Here is a 23,123-nt window from a genome sequence, read left to right on the forward strand (position 1 = left end):
TCTTTGCTCTCTCCCGTCTACCGCCATGCCTGTATTTGACGGGCGTGTCACGCACGAGATTAGCACCGTGCACCCTTCTGCCTCAGGATCGCGATCGCCAATATTTCCAGCACTATTCCTTGCTTGCTTTTACCGGAGAATACTCTGGCAGTGCCGCTATCTCCACAGCAACAGCAGCAGTGAAACCCATCCATTAAAACTCTAAGGGGGAAAAATTGGCTCGTGCCCCCCTTTGGGGCGCTAACTTCGCTACTTTTAGCACCCCCGCTCCCGAAATTGAATGGTAGCGCCCCAAGCAGGAGGCAGGGCGCTACTGGAAGTGCACCCCCTCCCTCTTGGGGTGCTCCAGTTCAATATCGCGGCCCTACGTGCCGTAGCACCGCGGTACTGCAGGCCTTTCTCCCCTTATTAAAGGGGAGGGGCGTAGCGCAGCGCGAACCGGGGCCCTGCTACGCCACCAGGGAGGCGCAAAGCAACCAAATTTTTGCCCCCCCCCTCCCCGAAAAGCTTAGCATTACAAGAAATGGCTCTCACTGCCCCTGTGGGTGTTGGGATAGCTGCATCTCCACTGCATTCTCTCGCACTCTTTTTAGTGAGAGAAAATACGAATTTAGCTGAAGTGAAATAAAAACCGAAAATGCTGGAAAACACTCAGCAGGTCAGGCGGCATCCGTGGAGAGAGAAACAAGAGTGGCTGAGACACGAGGGAGCCATTCGAGCACTGGAGGCAGTGCAGAGAAGGGCCACGGGGCTGATCCCTGGTGTCAAAGTCTGAGGCATGAGGAAGACGAGAGAGAAATGTAGGCCCAGAATTTCCTTCATGTGATTTACTCCGCTGTTGCACCTTTTAAAAAAAATTGTTACGTCTGCCACTTGCCTTTAGAGGGAGATAGACAGAAGGTCGCCCATTTAAAACGGAGATGAGGAGGAATTTCTTCTCAGAGGGTCGTGAATCTTTGGAATTCTCTACCCCAGAGAGCTGTGGAGGCTGGGTCATTGAATATATTTAAGGTGGAGATAGACAGATTTTTGAATGGTAAGGGAGTCGAGGGTTATGGGGAGCGGGCGGGGAAGTGGAGCTGAGGCCAAGAACAGATCAGCCATGATCTTACTGAATGGCGGAGCAGGCTCGAGGGGCCGAATGGTCTACTCCTGCTCCTGTTTCTTATGTTCTTATGTATGCACGTTCGCATAGCCATTGGTGTAGAACTGGTGCAAGCGGCTGAACTAACAGGAATCTTCTGAGCAGCCTTTTAATTGCACTGTTCAGCAGAACCCTGGGGACAAGAAGGTAAGTCAGGAACACAGCTTAGCTCTTCCATTTCTCTTGCAAATTATCTCACTGCATGTCGGACATAGATTTTTATTGCACTTGGACAGAATTCTGAATATTGATACGCGATCTGTGCCCAGGGAGCAGCAGGACGTAGCACCAAGCCAGAGGTGAAGGATGCAACTCATTCAAAGCTCCTGGTCCTCCTGGGGAGCACTGAAGGCAGGACGAGCAGAGTCCACGTGTAGGTGCAAACCAATTTGTACAGAATTATCACTCGTGTCAGCTGGAGGGAGGTGACGCTGGCACTGACCGCCAACTCCATCGCAGAACGGCGCCGCAGAAAGCTCCCCGTCCTCACCAGCTCAGGCAAGGCAACCCACTGCTCACCTCTCCCTCTCCTCCCTGTCCACCCCCTTTGCACCAGCCCACACTTCACCTTCTTAAAGTGAATCAGAAGCAAAACGCTGCGGATGCTGGAAATCTGAAATAAAATCAGGAAATGCTGGAAACACTCAGCAGGCCAGGCAGCATCTGTGGAGAGAGAAACAGAGTTAACGTTTCAGGTCGATGACCCTTCGTCAGAACTGGAAAAAGTTAGAGATGTGATGGATTTTAAGCAAGGGCAGGGAAAGGGGGAGGGGAGGAAAGAACAAAAGGGAAGGTCTGTGATAGGGTGGAAGGCAGGAGAGATTAAATGATAAAAAGGGATGATGGTGCAAGGCAAGAGGAGATGGAAATGGGACAAGTAAAGAAACAAAAGATGGGTCTAGATGAGGTGTAAATGGTGATGGCAGAATCATCACCAGCTGCCATGTGAAAGAATAGGGGCCGAGGTTATGATCTGAAATTGTTGAACTCAATGTTGAGTCCGGCAGGCTGTAAAGTGCCTAATCGAAAGATGAGGTGCTGTTCCTCGAGCTTACGTTGAGCTTCATTGGAACAATGCAAGAGGCCGAGGACAGAGAGATCAGAGTGGAATTAATGTGACAGGCGACCGGAAGCTCGGGGTCATCCTTACGGACTGAACGGAGGTGTTCCGCAAAGCGGTCACCCAATCTGCGTTTGGTCTCCCCAATGCAGAGGAGACTGCATCGTGAGTACCTTAAAGTAATGTTTCCACAGCTAACCCATCACAGTGCTCTCTGTTTAAGGGCACCTCAAACTCCCTATCCTGCACTGTGGCGACACAACACCCCTAATACACAACTGCCTTGCACAGCCCCCGAAACCCCTTCCTCCACTTTCACACCACCCCCCCCCTCCCCCCAACATCTATTACTTCATCTTTCCCATGCCACACACTCCTTAACTGCCAGCCTTGCCCTCATTTACTTATCCCTCTGCAGGAGAAATTGGCACACAATACCTGCTAAAGGCCAGCCAGCTGAGGGGGCTTCCCAGGCCTTAATCTCCTCCCTCACCCCCCCCCCCCCCCGCCCCCCCTTGAGGACCAGGCTAGGCAGCTCGTGGGGAGACACTCCGCTCTTGCTTGGAAGAGGCTGTGTTCAGCTGCACCTTCCCAGCACCAAGTTTATTGCCCGGTTAGGATCTTTCTGGATGGGTGAGTTCAGATGGCCCGAATGGCCTTCCTTATCCCTAGCTATCTTGTGATATCAGCCCTTGCACTTTCCATTTTTTGATAGAAACATAGCAACAGGAAGAAGTCATTGAGCCCCTCGAGCCTGCTCCACCTTTCAATCAGATCATGGTTGATCTGTACCTCAACTCCATTTATCTGCCTTTGCTCCATATCCCTTGATACCCTCACCCAACAAGAACATAAGAAATAGGAGCAGGAGTAGGCCAATCGGCCCCTCGAGCCTGCTCCGCCATTCAATAAGATCATGGCTGATCTGATCCTAACCGCCAATCTACTATCACAGAACCATCTCCTGAATCTAACAGAATTAGACACACGAATTAGGAGCAGGATCAGGCTACACAGCCCCTGGGCCCGCTCCGCTACCCACAGGGCCATGACCGATCCGAACCTAGACTCATGTCCAAATTCCTGCCCGCTCCCCGTAACCCTTAATTCCCTTTACTTCTAGGAAACTGTCTATTTCTGTTTTAAATTTATGTAATGATGTAGCTTCTACAGCTTTTTGGGGCAGCATATTCCATGGACCTACCACCCTCTGAGTGAAGTAGTTCCTCCTCATCTCAGTTTTGAAAGAGCAGCCCCTTATTCTAAGACTATGCCCCCTAGTTCTAGTTTCACCCATCATCGGGAACATCCTCCCCGCATCCACCCGATCCAACAAGAACCTATCGATCTCAATCTTGAAAGCTCCAGTTGTCCCAACATCCACATTACTTATTTGTTCATTTTCTGTGCAGAACTGGACCCTGTTTCTGTTAAGTCTGTGTGTTCCAGTTGTATTAAGATTAATTACTGACACAGACTACAAGAATAAAGTTTCAACAGGTCTTTACTAGTTGGAGGTCAGGACTATACTAAATACAATATCACTACACAGTACTTATATACCGGTGGTCACCACCGGTATTACGTATACAGCAGCCAGAGAAAGTAGTACATCTCTTAAGGTGGAACAGGCTTAAGTTCTCTTAAGGTGGAACAGGTTACATACACCACAATCCTCCCTTTTTAGCTTAACAGTCATATCCCCATTTAACATAACATAATAACATATATACATATATAACTTCAGGTATAAACAGTTCAAAGGTTCAGTCTCTCAGGAGGCCTTCTGATTCGGTTTGGATAACGCCTTTCAGTGGTCTCTGATTCTTGTTGCTGAGGTGACTCTTCTTGTTGGTTTCCTATGTATTGGACGTCATCATCAGGTACAGTCCCTGCCGAGGTAGATGCTTCAGGTTCATTAACGTCTTCCACAGTTGTCTCTGTCGCAACCATGGGTTCGACCCTTGCTCTTGATTCTACCAGTTGATCCGCATGACGCCTTATCACATTGTTACCAATATCTACTGTGTACATCAGAGGTCCTTGTCTGGCCCGAATTGTTCCGGACTGCCATTTTTCGTTTCCATAGCCCCTTGCCAACACTGGTTGTCCTACGTCGAAACTTCGAGTGGACTTGTTATTAATATGCCGGAACTGTTTGTTTTCCACTTCCCTCCGCACATTTGGTTTTAACAAGTCCAACCTGGACCGCAACCTCCTGTTATAAAACATCATGGCAGGACTTTGGTTACTCACTGCATGAGCGGCGTTTCGATATGCCATTAGGAAATTGTCCACCTTGTGTTGTAACGGAATCTGATCATCGTTCATGGCCTTTATTGCCTTTTTGAATGTTTGGACAAATCTCTCGGCCAACCCGTTTGTCGCCGGATGATATGGGGCAGAGGTATAATGTTTCACCCCATTCTTCTTTAAGAATTTTTGGAATTCTTCCGACACGAACTGTGGTCCGTTGTCCGAACATATCTGTTCTGGCAATCCGTTCCTTGCGAATATTGTTCTTAACACCGCAATTGTCTTTTCTGAAGTAGTGGTATTCATCTTGATCACTTCTGGCCATTTGGAATGTGCGTCCACCGCAATTAGGAACATGGAGTCCATGAATGGACCAGCAAAGTCAATATGTACGCGTTGCCATGGGGCTGAAGGCCATTCCCATGGGTGTAGCGGTGCGATCGGAGGTGCATTTTGCACTTTTTGGCACCCAGCGCAGCTTTTTGTCAACTCCTCTATCTGTTGGTCAATGCCCGGCCACCATACATAAGCCCTAGCAAGACTTTTCATCTTAACTCCCCCCAGATGACCTTCATGCAGTTCCTTTAGAACTCTTTCCCGTAACTTGGGAGGAATAATCACTCTTGACCCGTACATCAAAGTGCCATGGCAGACGGACAGCTGGTCTCGCCTTGCCGAGAATGCCGGTAACAGAGGATCACCATGTGTTGGCCATCCCTTCACTGTCACCTCGTAAACTCGGGACAGTGTCGGGTCGTTCCTGGTTTCTCTTTCAATACTTGCATTGGTGACTGGTAAACACTCGATGATGGTCGAATGAAATAACTCAACAGGGTCAACTTTCGTCGTCTCTTCCGCTTCAGGTAGTGGCAGGCGCGACAGCCCATCAGCATTGCCATGCTGCTTTGTACCTTTGAATTCTATTTGATATTGATGTGCCCCTAGGAAAAGGGACCATCTCTGGAGTCGCTGTGCTGTCATCACCGAAACACCCTTCTTAGGGTTAAAAATGGATACCAACGGCTGATGGTCTGTCAGAAGTGTGAATTTTTGGCCCTGCAGGTAATGATTAAACTTCTTCACTCCCCATACAAGGCTGAGAGCCTCCCTATCGATCTGCGCATAGTTGTGCTCAGCGGAGGTCAATGATCTGGATGCAAACGCGACTGGCCTTTCCGTGCCATTTGGCAACTTGTGTGAGAGTACTGCCCCAATACCATATGGAGAAGCATCACAAGCCAACCGAATAGGCAGTGTCGGGTTGAAGTGAGCCAACACTTCCTCTGAGGTGATCAATTCTTTGCTTTTGCGAAATGCCTTCTTACAGTTTTCGCTCCATTCCCATGGTACCCCCTTCTGTAAAAGAGCGTTCAGCGGGTGCAGTACCGTGGATAAACTTATGGTAATAGTTAATCAATCCCAGAAACGACCTCAACTGAGAGACATTATCCGGAGCGGGAGCCTTTACAACTGCCTCTATCTTGTCAGGAGACTTATGAAGCCCCTCCCGGTCAATGACATGACCACAGTACGAGATCCGCTTCTGAAAGAACTCACATTTCTGCCGATTAACTCTAAGTCCATACTCTTTCAGTCTGTTGAGCACCAGTTCCAAGTTTGCGAGGTGTCCTTCATCACCATCACCTGTAATCAGAATATCGTCCAGGTAACATTGTGTGCCTGGAATTCCCTGTAATACCTGCTCCATGGCCCTCTGCCAAATTGCCGGAGCCGATGCCACTCCAAAAACCAGCCTATTATACCGGTACAAACCTCTATGCGTGTTGATCGTGAGGTACTGGCGTGACTCTTCTTCAACCTCCATCTGCAAGTACGCCTGCGCCAGGTCTATCTTGGTGAAGTGTTTCCCGCCAGACAACGAAGCAAAAATATCCTCAATCCGCGGAAGCGGATACTGCACCGTGTGAAGCACCGGATTAACGGTGATCTTGAAATCTCCACAGATGCGAACCTTCCCTGGTTCTCCTGGCTTGTTGCTCGAAGGACGTTTCATAACGGGAACAATGGGCGTAGCCCACTCACTCCAATCTACCTTAGACAGTACACCTGAGCGTTCTAGCGCTTCCAGTTCCGCTTCTACAGTAGGTCGTATTGCATAGGGTACTGGTCTGGCTTTGAAAAATTTTGGTTGTGCATGTTCATCAATCTTGATGTTTGCCGTAATTCCTTTCAGTGTTCCCAGTCCTTGCTGGAACACCTCTTTAGCATCATCCATTATTTTGGACAATCGTTTAGGTTTGACATCTGTTTCCCCGGAATCTACCGTTAGTGCTTTTAAGGAGTGCCAGTCCATATTCATTTTCCTAATCCACTCCCGTCCCAGTAGTGGTGGACCTCCTTCAGGTAGCACATATAAGTCCATTACTTGGCTTTCTTTGCCCTTGTGGACCACTTTTACCTCTATCTTTCCGATGGGGTACACTCTTTGCCCCGTGTATGTTTTCAATATAATCTCCGTATCCCGTAGGGGGATATGTTGGAATAACCTTTTGTAATCTTTCTTATTCATGACCGTCAATGCCGATCCAGTGTCCAATTCCATCTTTACTTGGACTCCTGCTATCTGAAGAGTGACCCAAATTGTCTGGAGATCTGCATCCTTACCAACGTTGTGTACTCTTAAGCTACCCAGTTCATTACTGCTAGCGTCTGAATCTGACTTCTGTTCGTTCGAACTGGTCTTTGTCACCTTGTGCATCTTTATGTATTTTCCTTGCGGTGACTTTTTGTTGCTGGTCTTCTTTCCTGACCGGCATACTTTAGCTATGTGGCCAAGCCTGCCACACGTTCTGCATTCTTGGTTTTTAAACCAACACTGGTTCTGATCGTGTGTTGTCTTTCCACAACGATAACATTTTACAGTACTCAAACCCAATTTATTTGTACTGAGTTCCGGTGACCGTAGCTGCATTACTGCCGTGCCTCTCGCTGCGGCTTCGTGTGCTGCTGCCATAGTGACCGCTTTCTCAAGCGTCAGCTCATTCTCCTCGAGCAGTCGCTTTTGTGTATCTTCTTTTAATAATCCACACACAAATTTATCTCTTAGCGCGTCTGTTAGTCCCGTTCCAAACTGACAGTAGTTTGCTAGCTTACGCAATTCCATTAAATATTCAGCATTGCTTTCATCCTTCAGCTGCCTTCTGCTGTAAAATTTAAATCGTTCCGCTAGCATCAGCGGCGTGGGGTTTAGATGATTTTTCAGGACAGTAACAATCCCCTCGAACGTCTTATCCGCCGGTTCATCTGGTGATAAAAGGTGTTTCAATTGCCCGTACGTCTTCGCACCCATTAAGTTCAATAAAGTTAGTGCTTTCTCTGCATCTGGGATTTTATTTGCTTTACAATAATTTTGTATGCGTTCTACATACATGGCCCAATTTTCGATGTCGCTATCAAAGGTATTAATGTTCCCATGTTTAGGCATCGTTGCAATTTATTTTATTTTATTTTATTTTTTTTAAATTTTTTTTATTTTATCCCAAGATGGCGGCTTCCCGCTCTTGTCTTCGTCCTCCGCCTACAAAATGGCGGTCTTCACCCACTGGCTGCAATGGCGTTTGGCGTGCCGCTGCTGCTCCCCTTTCCCAGCGGTTAGTAACTCCCCCGACGCTGTCTCCGCTTCACCGCGGCTCCCTCGGGCATTCGCGCTTCCCCGATGTCGCGCCTCGTAGCCCTTCTTGCAGCCCGGTTATTAGCACCGGCTGCGTTCGCCTTCACCGCGGCTCTCGCGCCTTCAGTCGCCCCAGACGCTGCGCCTTTTTGGCCCGAAAGCGGCCCGGCCCTTATCACCAGCCGCGATCGATGTCCCCGCGCTGCGCCTTTCGGCCCGAATGCAGCCCAGCCCTTATCTCCGGTCGCGATCGATCTCACCGCCCTTATTCCTCCGTCTTCCTCCCCCCATCTGTACAGCCAACGCGGCCGAGTTTCTGCTCGCGTCGCTGACCGGCTTACCCACCACCGAGGTAGAAAGAAGATAGCTGACTGCCGCTGATGGAGGCTTCGAGTTCAGGATGTCTTCTGCACTCTGGGTTCTCGATGCCTGCCGCGCGACGTGTCTTCCAGCAGGGTGATGAGGGTGGATGCCTCTCTTCGACGCCCGTTCTGTGGACGAAGCCGCCGTGGATATAAACTGCCGCAGGGTAAGAATCGGACTCGTCGCCACTGTTAAGTCTGTGTGTTCCAGTTGTATTAAGATTAATTACTGACACAGACTACAAGAATAAAGTTTCAACAGGCCTTTACTAGTTGGAGGTCAGGACTATACTAAATACAATATCACTACACAGTACTTATATACCGGTGGTCACCACCGGTATTACGTATACAGCAGCCAGAGAAAGTAGTACATTTCTTAAGGTGGAACAGGCTTAAGTTCTCTTAAGGTGGAACAGGTTACATACACCACAGTTTCCACAAAGCAGTTCTACCAATTAGGCGTCAGCTGTGGCTCGGTTGAGAGCAACCTCGCATCTGAGTCAGAAGGTCGTGGGTTCAAGCCCCACTCCAGAGACTTGAGTACAAAATCTAGGCTGACATTCTCAGTGCAGTGCCGAGGGAGTGCTGCACTGTCGGAGGCAGCGCCTTTTGAATGAGACATTAAACGGAGGCCCCGTCTGCTCTCTCAGGTGGACGTAAACGATCCCATGTCAAACCAATAACCAGACAAATACGATAGCAAAATACTGCGGATGCTGGAAATCCGAAATAACAACAGAAGACGCTGGAAAAACTCAGCAGGCCAGGCAACATCCGTGGAGAGAGAAATAGAGTCAACGTTTCAGGTCGAAACCCTTCGTCAGAACTGAGAAAAAAAGGCAGGAAATGAAACAGATTAAAAGGCCAGTTTGGGGGCTGGGAAATGGGGGAGGGGATGAAAGAAGAGACATTAAGAGATACTCAAGGTGAGACGAGATGGTAATAGGACAGGTAAAGAAACAGACAATGGCTCTAGGTGAAGTGTGAAATGCGCTGGCAGAGTGAAAGACAGCTGCCATGTTACTAGACAAGCCTTTCACAAGATCAGTACAGATGAAGGAAGCCCATTTTAGTTCATCCAGCCAGAATTAAGAACTTACTTTGCTCCCATCACACTATCTAACTGCCTCTTGAATGAATCTACCATTTTAGAAGATCAGTCCGAGTATTAATCACTCCTTGTATGAAGAAGCTCTTCCTGATATCTGCCCTGAATTACCTTTTCACTATTTCCAGCCCGTGCCCCTTTGTTTTAGAGTGTTGGCTTACTTTGAGGTACTGCTATGGATTTAACTTACCTCCGCCATTTAATATCTTGTACAGTTCTTTAAGGTCTTGTCTCAATCGTCTCATTTTAAGGCTAAAGGGCCCCAGTTTCTCTCGGCTTTCACTGATGTCAGGAACCATGGCTCTTCTCTACAAACCCTCCAGGGCTTCAGTGTTCTCCTTGTGTCTTGATGACCAGAGCTGAACCCAGTGCTCAAAGTGTGCTCGCAACCGAGCACTCTACCTTTTTCTTTGCGTGACTTCTGACCCGTACTCAACTGGTCCTTGCTGTTAAAAAAGTATACGGCATCATTGGCTTTATAAACAGAGGCATCGGGCTGGATTTTGTCAACGGGGACGTGATGGAGGCGGGACTCCCACTTTTTGGGTTGTAGTCCCGCCTCCATCGAGTTGTAGCCAACCCATTGCATTTTCCCTTGATTGACCTTGTTGAGCCCGCCCAGCGGGACACCCGGTTACAGGTGACGTCAGGGATTGACATTTCATCTGTCAGCTTTTGACAGATGAAATATCAGCGTTTGACAGCTCTGTGAAGCTGTTAAACACTGACAATCTGACTTCTAACTTGAGTCCTTCTCCACAGACTCAGTTAGAAATCTCTCCAGAACAGAAAGCAGAATGCTGCACCTTTTGACAGCTCACAGCCATTCTGCTTTCTGTGCCGGTGAGATGAGGGACTCCCGAGACCTGAAGGAAGGAAGCCTGCATTAGTAAGTAAAGATAAGTAAAACTTATTTAAACACTTTACACACACCAAACACACTTACCTCTGCACTCATGCACCCATCACTCACCTGAACACCGGACATCTCGAACCCTCCAAGCCCTTCATCCCGACGGTCCGCCTCGCTAACTTGGCGTGGTTTGGAGCCGTCGGGAATCCCACACTTCAGGGCTAATAATAGGGATTAGGCCAAAAACTGCCTGTTAACTACCTGTTAACAGGCAGTTAATTGGCACTAATCCCCTTCCCGCCTCGGGGAGGCGGCTCCCAGCACAGGTCGGTTACCCGCCTCCTGGGAAACGGGCATGGAGCCGGGTTGGGGGTGGGAAGGGTTTGTGCCCCCCGATTCTGCAATTTTCCCCCCACTCCCGCCTCAACCCGCCTCCACGGGGCTTGGAAATTCGAGCCCATAGAGTACAAAAACAATCCTTATAAATCACTGGTTCTGCCTCAGCTGGGGTATTGTGTCCAATTCTGGGCACCGCATTTTAGGAAGGATGCCAAGGCCTTGCAGACGGTGCCGAGATGATTTGCCAGTATGGTACCACAGATGAGGGACATCAGTTATGTGGAGAAACTACAGAAGCTGGGATTATTCTCTTTAGACCAGAGAAGGTTAAGGGAGATTTAATAGAGGTGTTGAAATAATGAGGGGTTTTGATAGAGTGGAGAGTAGAGTCTTATTGAAACATGTAAGATACTGAGGGGGCACGACAAGGTAGATGCAGAGAGGATGTTTCCCCTTGTGGGGAAATCTAGAACACGGAGGCACAGTTTCAGAATAAAGGGTCACCCTTTTAGAACTGAGATGAGGAGGAATTTCTTCTCTCAGAGGGTCGCAAATCTGTGGAATTCTCTGCCCCAGAGAGCCCTGGAGGCTAGGTCATTAAATACATTTAAGGTGGAGATAGACAAATTTTTGCAAGATAAGGGAGTGAAGGGTTATGGGGAGCGGACGGGGAAGTGGCTTTGAGCCCAAGATCAGCCATGATCTTATTGAATGGCGGAGCAGGCTCGAGGGGCCAAGTGGCCTATTCCTGCTCCTATTTCTTATGTTCTTATGTAAGGAGAAACTGCTTCTACTGGGAAAAGAACAGTAATCAGAGAACACAGGTTTAAGATAATTGGTAAAAACTCCAGGGGGAAAATGAGGAGAATTTCTTTTATGCAGTGAGTTGTTGTGACCTGGAATGCGCTGCCTGAAAGGGCAGTGGAAGCAGATTCAATAGTAACTTTCAAAAGTGAATTGGATAAATACTTGAAAAGGAAACATTTGCAGGGCTGTGGGGAAAGAGCAGGGGGGAGTGGGACTAATTGGAGAGCTCTTTCAAAGAGCCGGCACAGGCAGGATGGGCCGAATGGCCTCCTGCTGTGCTGTATGATTCTGTGATCTGGTGGTTTAATTTTGTATACTGTTTGCTTTGGATGATGTGACAGTTCAGTAGAATGCACTTTCCCTTTAAGTTCTCTGTTAAGTACAACCTTGGTTTCCAGGATTCCAGATATGTAGACAAGGCAGGGATAGGATGTAAGTAGAAGTTTGGGATATCATCCTTTGATATGAACAGATTACTAACCAAGAAAAGATGTGAACAATGCGGACTGAGCACAATAAGGCCCTTCTGCGATTTGCCCCTGATTTTGAAACTATATCTTGGTCAATAACATTTCTAGAATGTTGAATCTTTATAGCAAGTTAAGTGTTTTTTTTCAGTGGGAGCTCATTTGTCAAGATATTATGTCACGAAGAAGACTATTACTGTTATTTCCTTCTCCTATTGAAACAGGGAGACCAGGAGTGCACGTGTGAAAGTCATTCCACCTCAGGGAGGAAGCGCATCTCCTGTTCTCTTGCAGTTCAATTGTTAGTCATTGGCAGTCTGTGTAGGAATGTGTTACATTAACCCGCTGCGTACAACACTCTTGTGTTAGTCTGATGAAAGCTCTTTCTGTCTGCTCTTTGTAGCTTTTTCTAGTTTTGGGAGGACATTGTTGAGTTTAGCGCGCACTATCTACGCTCCCCTGTCCATTTAGTGTGCGGTCAGCTGTGGCTCAGTGGGTAGCACCCTCGCCTCTGAGTCAGACGGTTGTGGGTTCGAGTCCCACTCCAGGGACCTGAGCACAAAGATATAGGCTGACACTCTAGTGCAATGCTGAGGGAGTGCTGCACTGTCGGAGGTGCCGTCTTTCAGATGAGACATTAAACCAAAGCCCCATCTGCCCTTTCAAGTGGACGTGAAAGATCCCATGGCACTACTTCAAAGAGGAGCAGGGGAGTTATCCCCGGTATCCTGGCCAATATTTTCCCCTCGATCAACATTGCCAAAACAGAATATCTGGTCGTTATCACGTTGCTGATTGTGGGAGCTTGCTGTGCGCAAATTGGCTGCCGCGTTTCCTACATTACAACAGTGACTACACTTCAAAAAGTACTTCATTGGCTGTAAAGCACTTTGGGATGTCCGGTGGTCGTGAAAGGCGCTATAGAAATGCAGTCTTTCTTTTATGTTGATGACTCACGACTACAACACTAGATGGTACCAATGTGGTACTAACCTTTTGCGACCAGGTTTCCCAATTCAGTCCCCTGTATGGTCTGAATTAGTTGGTCTCCATTGGGGAGGCAGTGAGCATAGCTCAGTTGGCCTCGGTATATTTGAGCAGTGAAAGGGGAACACAATCAACTGGGGTTCCTGCTCCTAGAATCATAGAATTTTGAAAAACAGAACGAGGCCATGTGGCCCATTGCCCCGATGCTAGCTCTCTGAAAGAGCTATCCACTTTGTTCCTAGATGCTGAGAGGCTGTTTCCCCCTGGCTGGAGAGTCTAGAACCAGGGGGCATAGTCTCAGGATAAGGGGTCGGCCATTCAAGACTGAGATGAGGAGGAATTTCTTCACTCAGAGGGTGGTGAATCTTTGGAATTCTCTGCCCCAGAGGGCTGTGGAGGCTCAGTCGTTGAGTATATTCAAGGCTGAGATCGATAGATTTTTGGATTCTAGAGGAATCAAGGGATATTGGGATCGGGCGGGAAAGCGGAGTTGAGGTCGAAGATCAGCCATGATCTTATTGAATGGCGGAGCAGGCTCGAGGGGCCGAATGGCCGACTCCTGCTCCTATTTCTTATGTTCTTAAGTTCTTCATACCCGTTGAAATTTTTCTTTTTCAAATATTTTTCCACCACTCTTGGGAAGTTACGGATTCTGAATCCACACTGTTTATCATAGGGCATTCTGGGTCCTAACATCCCTCTGTGTGCAGAAATTAAAAATAAATTATCCTAAACTCTGCCGTTGTTCTTTTGGTGGTAATCTTATTAAGTCCTCTAGTTACTGACTCACCGACCAATGGACATCGTTTCTTCCAATTTACTTCATCAAAACCCCATGTAATTTTGAGCATTTCTATCAGCTCACCTTCTTTGTTCTCATGGAAATAGCCCCAATTTACCTGGTCACTCCTCCTAATTAAGACCTGGTATTATCTTAATGAATCTCTTCTGCACCCTATCTGTAGCCTTGATGTCCTTCCTAAAGCAAAGTGCATAAAACGTGATACTCAATTATATCTCTACCCCCACTCGGTCACTTATTTTGTCAAAGATCTCTATAGTTGCTCCTTGAATTTTCTGCTGCTGTCCACCTCCACTGTCTCCCTGCACAGACTGTTCCACACATTCCCCAATCTCTGCATGAAGTACTTAAATCTGATCTGTCTGTTCAACTCTTCTCGTCTCAGCTGGAGTCTGTGCCCCCTGGTTACAGAGTTTGTGGCTGCACTAAACAATTGATTAGGGTTTGCTTTAACTGGATCCTTAGAATATTGAAAACCTTGCGAAGCCTCCCCCCACCACCGCTTCCCCCCCGAGCTGCCTTTTCTCCAGTATAAACACTCTGTGCTTGGTCTCTTCGTGTTACTCAATACTTAAAAAGGAACGTTTAGCAGGGCGACAGGGAAAGAGCAGGGCAGTGGGACTAATTAGTAGCTCTTTCAGAAAGCCAGCACTGGCACAGTGGGCTGAATGGCCTCCTTCTGTGCTGTGTGATTCTATGAAGAACCTATTCTAAAGTATCAGTTTCATCGTCCTCTTTTGTACCTTCTCAAAAGTCAGTGTTCCCATTTCCTACATTGCAACAGTGACTACACTTCAAAAAGTACTTCATTGGCTGTAAAGCGCTTTGGGACATCCTGAAGTTGTGAAAGGCGCTATAGAAATGCAAGTTCTCTCTCTTCTTTTGCAGTTCAGTGATCATCCACTGAATCAGTGCTCTTTACAAGTTCGCTATCACTCCCGGCATGACTGTCCCTCCAAAAGGCCTGTTGGCATTATTTCCTGTTGCACAATGCACTGATGACTTCAGTGAGCCTTCTAGGTGTCAGCCGTGGCTCACTGGGTAGCACTCTCGCCTCTGAGTCAGAAGGTTGTAGGTTCGAGTCTCACTTCAGAGACTTGAGCACAAAATCCAAGCTGACACTCGAGTGCAGTACTGAGGGAGTGCCGCACTGTCAGAGGGGCAGTACTGAGGGAGTGCCGCACTGTCAGAGGGGCAGTACTGAGGGAGCGCCGCACTGTCAGAGGGGCAGTACTGAGGGAGCGCCGCACTGTCAGAGGGGCAGTACTGAGAGAGTGCTGCACTGTCGGAGGGGCAGTACTGAGGGAGCGCTGCACTGTCGGGGGGGCAGTACTGAGGGAGTGCTGCACTGTCGGGGGGGCAGTACTGAGGGAGCGCCGCACTGTCAGAGGAACAGTACTGAGGGAGCGCCGCACTGTCAGAGGAACAGTACTGAGAGAGCGCCGCACTGTCAGAGGGGTAGTACTGAGGGAGCGCTGCACTGTCGGGGGGGCAGTACTGAGGGAGTGCTGCACTGTCGGAGGGGCAGTACTGAGGGAGCGCTGCACTGTCGGAGGGGCAGTACTGAGGGAGTGCTGCACTGTCGGGGGGGCAGTACTGAGGGAGCGCCGCACTGTCGGGGGGGCAGTACTGAGGGAGCGCCGCACTGTCAGAGGAACAGTACTGAGGGAGCGCCGCACTGTCAGAGGAACAGTACTGAGAGAGCGCCGCACTGTCAGAGGTGCCACCTTTCGGATGAGATGTTAAACCGAGGCCCCGTCTGCTCTCTCAGGTGGACGTAAAAGATCCCATGGCCACTATTTCGAAGAAGAGCAGGGGAGTTCTCCCTGATGTCCTGGGACCAATATTTATCCCTCAATCAACATCACTAAAACAGATTATCTGGTCATTATCACATTGTTGTTTGTGGGAGCTTGCTGTGCGCAAATTGGCTGCCGTGTTTCCCACATTGCAACAGTGACTACACTTCAAAAGTGTTTCATTGGCTGTAAAGCACTTTGGGATGTCCGGAGATCGTGAAAGGTGCTGTAGTAATGCAAGTCTTTCTTTACCAGTACCCCAAGATTCTGTGTAATGCCTTTTTATTTCTGTTACTGTCACTCTTACATTCCCCTTACCCATTCACATCACTCTTGCTCAAAATCCACCGAAGACTGCCTCTCCTAGCAGCCACTTTCCCTTTTTATATTATTTAAAGTTTACATCGAGTCCACAGTTGGCTGGTCTCGGACTGATGAAAGCGGCCTAAAATGTGACAGGTGGATTGTTTTGAGGAGACGTACTGCGGGACTCCCTTGGAATAAAAGTAATTTCCTCATTTAAATGCAAGTTAAAATGAGTTTGGTTGGGTTTAATCAGTAAGACTGCAGCAGCACTGTCTGCGCGATCTCCAGCGAGGAAGAGCACTGCTTTGATTTGGGGTTTTTGGGGCGGGGAGTGGGCTTGAGTTCTTTCCCACATACAACCCCGGAGCAGCCCTGAGCTGTGCATGTGACGGGAGGGGAGTGGAGCAAGCTGCTCCTGGGCCCCACCCACCCACCCTCCCTCAGGTTAAAAACCCCGGCTGAACTTTTGAACCCAGTCTGTTCCAAATTGAGTGCATCTGTGGGGACCACCAGCGTGAAAGTGCCAGAGAACAGCCGAGTGCTAAAGTGCGCACGCCCACCCATTACTGCCTGGCTGTGTAACCTCGCAAATTGACTGACTGCATTCCTTGCTCTGCATGCCCTTTGCCTGTCAGTTTAACACGCACTGCAAGAGAAGGTAACCTGTCAGCATTTGTAACGCTGCTGTAACAGCTCCCCGCCGAGGGTCTTTTAAAGGGTTCTCGCAACTCAACTCAATTCAAATCGCTTTATTAGCATGATGACAAGGTACATCTTATGTTGCCAAAGCATCGAAAAACATTCATGGTTGAACACATAAATACAGATCTATCCATACAGTGTATAAACAGATATATCCCTGAGTGTATAAATATACATTCATATAATTTGTATATACTCTTTTCTTATATTTAGTGGTTGTCCCTCTGTTTATGGCAAGCTGTAACATAGTGTGCCGCTAAGGTCTCTGATTCCTTTCCAACCGACCTCTTAACATTCTCTGCCAGCATTTTAGTTTGTGAGGCTGAAATTTGTATTAAGTTGAATTAGGGACTTGCAGAGCTTCAGAATATTCCGCAGTTGCTAACTTGCTCAGAAACGACTGGAAAAAGCGTCGAAGGCTGCCTTAAAAAGAAAACGCCACAAATCTGAAATTAAAATGGGAAATCTTGGAACAGCACAGCACTTGAGAAGGTGGATACCACTTCCGCTGTGAATTCTGACAAGGCAAGACTTAAACAGAAAGATTTGCATTCCTATCGCGCCTTTCACAGCATCAGGATGTCCCAAACCGCTTTACAGCCAATGAAGTAATGTAAGGAAACGTGGCAGCCAATTTGCGCACAGCAAGGTCCCACGAATAGCAAAGTGATAACGATCAGATAATCTGTTTTTAGGTGTTGGTTGAGGGATAAATATTGGCCCAGGACACCGGGGAGCACTCCCCTGCTCTTCTTAGAAATAGTGCCACGGGATCTTTTCTGTTTACCTGAGAGGGCAGACGGGGTCTCAGTTTAGCATCTCATCTGAAAGACGGCACCTCTGACAGTGCAGCACTCCCTCAACACTGCACTGGAGTGTCAGCCTAGATTTTTGTGCTCAAGTTTCTGGAGTGGGACTTGAACCCATGACCTTCTGACTCAGAGGAGAGAGTGCGACCCACTGAGAATGTTGATGACTATTGATGTTGCTGTAATTGGCTTCTGTGGCGATGGGAAATGGTTGTAGGAAATTGCCCGGTTGGACGGTTGCCCACCATAAGAGTGGCCGATATAACTGCTGACAACATAGGAACAGGAGGAGGCCATTCAGCCCCTCGGTCCTGCTCCGTCTTACACAACAAAAATCCATCGATCTCAGTCTTAAAGAGCTCCAATTGCCCCCCCCTCAGCATCCACAGCCCTTTGGGGGAAGAGAGCTCCAGATTTCCACCACCCTTTGTGCTGCGGATTGTGCTCCTGAACAGCCTGGCTCTAATTTAGGTGCTTTCTCTGTGAGTTTTGCCGCCGGCGTTCACAACGAATCTTGAGCTGGAACCAAGGAGACTGGTTTGGCCTAATGGAAGTTTTAGAAAGCGCGGCTTTGCACCGATTGTGTATCAGTTTGCACTGCTATCTTCTTTTGTGTAAAATTAAGAAGGGTTGTGTCGTCTTGGCTACAGTTCCTGCGAGAGGTTCGCACAAAGCAGAATCCCAGCTCAGTAATAAAAATGTTAATCTGTGTAATAGGAAAACTGAAACCCAACCCGTGTAAGTCATCCCTCGTCGCCCCGCCCTCCTCCGCCCCAAACCTTGTAGGGCAGCTGCCGCCATCACTAAATTGGGTTGAGTGCAGGCAACAATTGAGCATTGTTCCATCGACGTGCCCCGCGTAACAAGACTGAGAACACGTAGCATTTACCCTGGAACTTACATTTATATTGCGCCGCACCACGCCCTCGGGACATCCCTCAGCAGCTCACAACGAATTACTCTCGAACTACGGCCACTGCCACGTAGGTAGGTCGAGCAGCCAGTTTGCGCACAGCAAGATCCCAGAAGCGGCAAGTGAGACGAATGAATAATCGGTTAATCTGCTTTTTTTTTTCTCGCGCGGTCATGGCTGAGGGAGGAATGTTGGCCAGGAATCCCTGCTTTCCAGTAGTGCCGTGGAATCTTTGATGTCCACCCATTTAAGATGGCCTAGACCTCAGTTTAATGTCTCATCCAAACAGGCAGCTCTCCCCAACAACGCTGCTCTCCCTCCATCACAGCGACCTGATGAGTGAGATCGCCAATTTGTGCCAAGTTAGAGGCACTTCCCCGCTATCAGGCTGCCTCAAACACTCTGATTTAGTTGGGAAATTCCCTTTGCTCTCGTTGGGACTTTTTTGCTTATATTGAACTCATTTAGTTTGCTTTGTCCATATGTTTCTTTCTTATATATTCTTAAAGAGATCACGCTGGAACTTTATAAATCACTGGTGAGGCCTCAGCTGGAGTATTGTGGTCAATTCTGGGCCCCACACTTCAGGAAAGATGTAAAGGCCTTGGAAAGGGTATAGAGGAGGGTTACAAGGGACGAGGAGAGGTTGGAAAAGTTGGGACTTTTCTCCTTGGAACAGAGAAGATGAAGCGGTGACTTAATGCAGGTCTTCAAGATGATGAGAGGTTTTGAGTAAAGAGGGAAATACTATTCCCTCGGGCAAGAATAACCAGAGGTCATTGATTTAAAATCATTGGCCCAAGATCTAGAGGGGCGATGAAGAGAAATGTTTCCACTCCGAGTTGTTGGGATCTGGAACGCTCGACCTGAAAAGTTGGTGGAAGCTGATTCATCAATAATTTTAAAAGGGAGTTGGACGGGCACTGGAGGATGAGCAACTTAAAAAGCGGGAGCGTGGGACGAAGCACGGTGGCTCTTTCAAAGAGCCAGCACTGGCAGGACGGGCCGAACGGACGGCCTCCTTCTGTGCTGTAAGTTTCTCTGATTCTATATTTGTGGGGCCCTGAAAGGGGCACTTGTGCTGATTCTTGCTTGATGACCCTGGGGCAATCCAGTGTCCCCTTATTGGACCATCAAAATAGGCCCAAACTTATTTCATTGCAGGACACTTGCAGCCAGCGGAACGAGGAGATCCCACCTTCCATTAACTGGAGCTGAATTCAAGCCTCGATCATAGCAGTGAAGGAACTATGGGCTCAATCCACTCAAAGATGGAACCATACTTTCCTCTCTCTAGGCTTTTTTTCCAAAGCTTAATTGGCACAAAATTAAGTGAGTGGCAATGGCGGAAAGGCGTCTGAATCTGAGAGACGCTCAGGCTTGTGTCTCAGACCCGTGACGGTCTGTCCACACTTTCTCTGAATGGGTTGAACCCCCGTCGTATTGGCATCTCAGTACAGCACGGCACCTGTCTTGGCGATCAAAAAGTTAAAAGGCCTCGGGCGGGGGGGAGGCCGGGGGGAGGTCAGAAATAAACGTGACTGCATGAACGGGGTTTCAGGTGCGTTCTGCCACAAACACCAAGAATAACCAAACCGGCCAAGGAAGTCAGTTCGGGACAAGTGCCCCGTCTCAACGAAAAATAGTTTTTCATTTTTTTTTAAAAAGATTGAGAAAATAATATGAAGGGACTTTTGGGCAAAATATGAAATGAAGAAACTATGAAAGGGAACAGACAATTCAGCAAAGGGGCTCTGTAATGTGTACGTCCCACCTATCCCGAGTGGTATTTGATCCCCATTAACGATCAATTAGAGGGATATTTCCTTTGGTCTTTCAGATAATCCTCTTAATCCCTCTTTTATTTCCTATTCAACTTGTGTTCCTTTTGAATCTTGTGACAAGAAACAGAGAGTAGTGGTGAACGGTTGTTTTTCGGACTGGAGGAAGGTATACAGTGGTGTTCCCCAGGGGTCGGTACTAGGACCCCTGCTTTTCTTGATAGAAATTAATGACTTGTGTACAGGGCACAATTTCAAAGTTTGCAGATGACATAAAACTTGGAAGTATAGTGAACAGTGAGGAGGATAGTGATAGACTTCAAAAAGACACGGACAGGCTGGTGAAATGGGCGAACACGTGGCAGATGATATTTAACGCAGAAAAGTACAAAGTGATACATTTTGGTAGAAAGAATGAGGAGAGGCAATATAAACTAAAGGGTACAATCCCAAAGGGGATACAGGAACAGAAACCTTGGGGTATATGTGCACAAATCATTGAAGGTGGCAGGGCAGGTTGAGAAAGCAGTTAAAAAAGCATACAGGATCCTGGGCTTCATCAATAGAGGTATAGAGTACAAAAGTGTGGAAATTATGATGAACCAGTATAAAACACTGGTTCGGCCTCAGTTGGAGTATTGTGTCCAATTCTGGGCACCACACTTTAGGAAGGATGTGAAGGCCTTAGAGAGAGTGCAGAAAAGATTTACGAGAATGATTCCAGGAATGAGGGACTTCAGTTACGTGGATAGACTGGAGAAGCTGGGGTTGTTCTCCTTGGAGCAGAGAAGGTTGAGAGGAGATTTGATCGAGGTGTTCAAAATCATGAGGGGTCTGGACAGAGTAGATAGAGAGAAACTGTTCCCACTGGCGGAAGGGTCATGAACCAGTGGACATAGATTTAAAGTGATTGGCAAAAGAACCAAAGGCGACGTAAGAAAAAACTTTTTTATGCAGCGAGTGGAATGCACTGCCTGAAAGGGTGGAGGAGGCAGACTCAATGCTATCTTTCAAAAGGGAGTTGGATAAGTATCTGAAGGAAAAAAATTTGCAGGGCTACGGGGAAAGGGTGGGGGAGTGGGACTGTTTGAGAGTCGGCACAGGCTCAAAGGGCTGAATGGCCGCCTCCCGCGCTGTAACCATTCTATGATTCTATAACTTTGTCAATGCTTTTCAAACTGGTTACAAGGCACGGTGTATGGAGAGTTGCAGCATTGCTGATGGGGAAGTAATGCTGTTCATTGCAGCACTAGCGAGCTGCGTCATACCATAGCAGGGTGCTGGCTCCTGCCCACCATCTTCCACACTCTGAGACCCCCGCCTCCCCCCCCGCCCCTTTTAAAACTCAAGCTTGGCGTCACCCTTCCTTCTTAAAAAGCCTAGCCTCTACCCCTCTGTCCTCGCAATCTACGGCCCCATCTCCAACCTCCCCTTCCTTTCTAAGGTCCTCGAATACATCACTGCCACCCAACTCCACAGCTCCTCTCCCACGACTCCCTGTTTGAGCCTCTCCACTCAGGCTTCAGGCAGAAGGTCAAACAATATTTGAAAAGAATCCGAACATTGCACAGAGCGGAAACGGGCACAGAGGAGCAGAAGGTGAGCAGACACCAAGGGCTTGATTTTAATAGCCCTGAGGAGGCGGGTTTAGAGACAGGTCTGTTGGGAAAATCAGGAGGAAAATGGCTTCTGACACCCAACCCGCCCGCACCCGATTTTCGTGAGTGTCTGTTTAGCCGCTCCCAAACTGACGTGACTGGAACCGGTGGGACAGGTAGTTAAGGCAGTTAACAGTCTATTAACTACCTTGCTAATCCTATTTTGATAGTGGTTTCCTATTTTTGTGCTTCTGGCTCCTGTTTCCTGTCTTGTCAGAAACAGGCCAGGTTCAAGGAGACGAGTTGCTGGAGGACATGATTTGTAGTCATTGGTGGAGCGCTTTAAAAGTGCCCCTGAAACATGGCTGACATTCAAATGCAACAACTTTGTTGTTGTAGGTTTGGGATAAGATTTTGCACATCTACTGACCTTGTGACTGTTCAAGCTGACACCCATCTGCAGTGTTACCTGATTGGAATAATTTCAGGCCACTTCGACTGTGCGCTTGCAAGATTGTTGCCTCAAATGAAATCTAAAGCAAGGGGATGGGAAACATTTATGCCCTCTCATCCTGGTCCTCATAATCGGAGGAGTAGCAGCCACGTGGCTCAGCGCAGATCTTCCTGGGAAGAGGAGGAGGACAAGGGGCGCCTTACATGCCCTGTTATGACCAATGCAGCATTCCTCCAGTTCACTGCTGCCCGTCAAGCAGGGTATGCACACTGCCACATTAGCATAAGCTTACTCTTCAACCATAGGTGGCTACCATATGGCTCTGTAGTTGCAGGCCACACTTGTCCAACCTCATACTTCATCTCTGCTATACCCTGTTCTTTTCTATCACTTTCACCATCAGCATTACAAAAGCAAGTCGCCCTGAGCCCTCAATGCACTTTTGCCATTTCACATAACACATAGGCTACACAATCAACTGTTTGACATAATTTATCTTTAACACATGACAAAAGGATAATAAACCAGCAAGAGTCAGAAAAAAAAGAAACATCACCCAAGTGACTCTCCTTCGGACTATAGGTGCTTAATCTTTCTCTTTCGCGTGCTTCTGCGTGGTGCTTCCCCTGTGGCTTCAGCAGATGTAGAGGCACCTTGCTGACTAGGATGCTGCGCTTGCTTAGACGCCTGGGAGGGCTCTTCAACAGTCTGCTCTTCCTGCGGCTGTGCAGGGGCTGAAACGGCCATCTCAGTTGTCTCGGCAAAGTGGGTCTCTGACCGAAGGCTCCGTAGTGGCATGGTTTTCTGAGCGCTTTGAGAGGAGCCCACGCTTCCTTCTGTCCTGCCAACAACATCCCTCTTGTGGGTCAGCCGCACCTCAGTGCTGGCACATGGCTGGAGAGCACCTTGCTGCACTTCAGGGGGACCACGAGGACCCGTATC

At 48.2% G+C, this 23,123-nt stretch overlaps 1 protein-coding gene across 2 annotated transcripts in view; it reads left to right on the plus strand.

The window, feature by feature from the left end:
• The window catches only part of eefsec (eukaryotic elongation factor, selenocysteine-tRNA-specific), a 421,957-nt gene that overhangs the window by 325,513 nt on the left and 73,321 nt on the right, over nucleotides 1-23,123 (plus strand). The gene's annotated exons all lie outside the window — the stretch shown is intronic.

Source organism: Somniosus microcephalus, chromosome 11 (genome assembly GCF_052327205.1).
Source record: "Somniosus microcephalus isolate GS21.2 chromosome 11, FLI_Smic_1.0, whole genome shotgun sequence".
NCBI classification, from domain to species: domain Eukaryota; kingdom Metazoa; phylum Chordata; class Chondrichthyes; order Squaliformes; family Somniosidae; genus Somniosus; species Somniosus microcephalus.